Source organism: Buceros rhinoceros, unplaced genomic scaffold, assembly GCF_000710305.1.
Source record: "Buceros rhinoceros silvestris isolate BGI_N320 unplaced genomic scaffold, ASM71030v1 scaffold20939, whole genome shotgun sequence".
NCBI classification, from domain to species: Eukaryota; Metazoa; Chordata; class Aves; order Bucerotiformes; family Bucerotidae; genus Buceros; species Buceros rhinoceros.
This window is the reverse complement of record NW_010432469.1, coordinates 29154-31722: the sequence shown is the minus strand read 5'-3', so window position 1 is coordinate 31722 and position 2569 is coordinate 29154. Positions and strand designations below refer to the sequence as shown.

The following is a 2569-nucleotide window of genomic DNA, read 5'->3' as shown; positions in this document are numbered from 1 at the left end:
CATTTATAAAGGAAGATAAAGGCCCCCTGCCAGCAGCTACGGCAGCTGCTGTCATTCCCACCCAACAGTGGCACCAAGGCACTGAAGGGGTAGAGGACCCGGAGGCCACATGAGCATCTGAAGTTCCTCCCTGGGGCTCCCACAGCCACATGCTCACCACCACAACCAAATGCAGATGGCTCACTCACTGGCTTAAGAACTCTGAAGGCACTTGGACCCATCCATGTCTACCTCATGCCTGTCTCTGCAGGGAATCCAGCATCTCAGTAGGTGAAAGCTGGCCAGGGAGGTCCATGTTAACCCCCCACCACAGAGAGATCACCCTCTACTACCAAGCTGCAAGGATTTATGCCAGCCAGCATCTTGCTGATAAAGCCTTTATCTTGCAGATAAAGACTCCCCGATTACGTAGACTAAGTCTGAGAGCTGACCACTCACAAAGGACTCGAGGTGTTACAAGCTGAGGTCCAAGCCCAGCAGAGCCTGGCCACGGAGCCACCCTTCCAGGCTGCCAGGCAGGAGATAATTAGCGCGGACAAGCTAATGATCCCAGCACATCTCTCTGGATTACAGGAGACGCAGCTGGGGCAGGGGTGGCAAGAAAAGGCAAAGCACAGGGACATGAGCTGCCAGGCTGCCCTTTGGCCACGGACTGTGGACCACTCAGGGCGGTGGTCAGCCCACTGGTCCTGCGCATCCTTGACACTGAGCTAGTGTTTCCTCCCCGCCCTGCCTGTCTGACCCAAAATCGGGTAAAAATTACCATGCCAAACCCATCGCTTTAATCATGCAGGAACCGCTGTTATCACCATCATCTCAGCATCTTGATTTTCCTGATTATTTTCCGCAGTCCTTGCTCAACAAATCAGCTCAGAAAATACTCTCTTCTACCTTTTTTTCAGCTTCTGTGACAGTAACTGCTAACCTCCCTGCCTGTGCTGCTCCTCTCATTGCACCACGAACACCTCGATAACCTCACAGGCGAGTTGCCCCAGCTCCTCCGCATGTGATGGCAGGGGTCCCGCAGGACAGGAGAGCTGGACCCCGACACGCCTGCCTGCCTGCACGTCTAGCTGGATGGCAGTGCAGCGCTGCCATACTGGTTTCCTCCCCAAAATAAACCGGAGCCAAGAGCATCAACCCCTGGCCATCGCGGCAGTGGGAGACAGACACAGAGGTTGCCTTTGGAAGTCACCCTCTGGAAATACTCCAGATTATTGGGGGGTATTTTACATGCAATGAGGAGCTCACGTTACCATGGACTGGACTGTATTTATTTCCATCTGACGAGCTCTGCCTCCCACCCAACCTCTTTATCTTATTTGCATTGTTATCTGGTGCACAACAGAGATGGCACGCAGACTTATCAGCAATGTAATCTCTGTAAAACCCTATCTGCAGCCCACTGAGATCCGGTTTGGTTTTTTTTTTTGCCAAAGAAATGTGACAAAAAATTAACAGATGTTGCTGAGACCATTCAACGGGACGGGAATCAATTATGAACATTTTTGCTCCTACCGTCATCCCTTACTGCAAATGCATCTTAAGAAACCCTCTCCTGATCGAAATGAAAAAGCATTTCTTTGTAATGGAAGAATAATAAATGATAGCTATCAGGCTGCATTCTCTGACAGGGCGCCGGTCCGCAGAGAATTAAACTGCCACTGTACAGTTATATAAATGTTTAATTTTTTTCATCTTTGGCCACAGTAGGGTTGTCTGGAAATACATTATCGCTGCGGATGCCATTCCTCTCCAATTAGCGTGGCTGGCAGTGTGGAATGGGTAGGTGACCTCCGCGCTCCCCTCCTCCCGGAGTCTTACAGGGTTAACTACGGCCATTTAACAGACTCTATCGAGAATTAATACAGCGATCAGCTTCTCTCCAGAAAAAAAAAACCACAACACTGCGCAGATGGCAAGAACTCTCTCTCCCCCGTTTGACTCTTTTATGACAGCAAAACAAAGGCTTTTAATGATGTTTACCATGAATTGAATTAAACAGCTGAAGACCAGTTCATAATCACAGCATTTTGTTTTCATGTCCTTAAGTCTTTTAGCAGCGGGGCTTCCAGTTGAGCCTCAGCTACCGCTTATCTCAAGATATAGCCAAGCGCCCCGAGGCTCCCCTGCGCCGGAGCACCAAACCGCACTCAGGCTTCTTAATTGAAAAAGACAGGATGTTTGCATAGGATGTTTGCATCCGTCAGACATTTAAAGCAACATTCATGCCCGAGTACAAATGACAGCCTGAGCTCAGCTGAACTCCTCTGACTCCTTTCCTCTTGCTAACACCAGACTGGTTTTGGAGCAGGACGTCATCCCTGCACGTGGGGATGCGCAAGAGCTGAAACCTCGCCACCTATTCAGGGGAAAAGATACAAGATACAAACCCTCGCCCACTGGCCAGAGCTAATCCCTCGTGGGATGCCTGACTAATTGCCTACACACTCTGCTGACCTTTAGGACAAGTTGCTGGAGCAGTGCCTGCGCGCGAGCCCCGGAGATGGCGAGTGGAGCGCACGGGGACGCACGCACCGTCTGCGCTCCGGAGAGGAGCTGGCAGGGA

General features: G+C 50.8%; 1 protein-coding gene across 1 annotated transcript in view; it reads right to left on the bottom strand.

The window, feature by feature from the left end:
* LOC104500194 (protocadherin-19-like) overlaps positions 1–2569 on the bottom strand; it is a gene marked incomplete at both ends in the record, with an annotated part of 51042 nt that overhangs the window by 21764 nt on the left and 26709 nt on the right.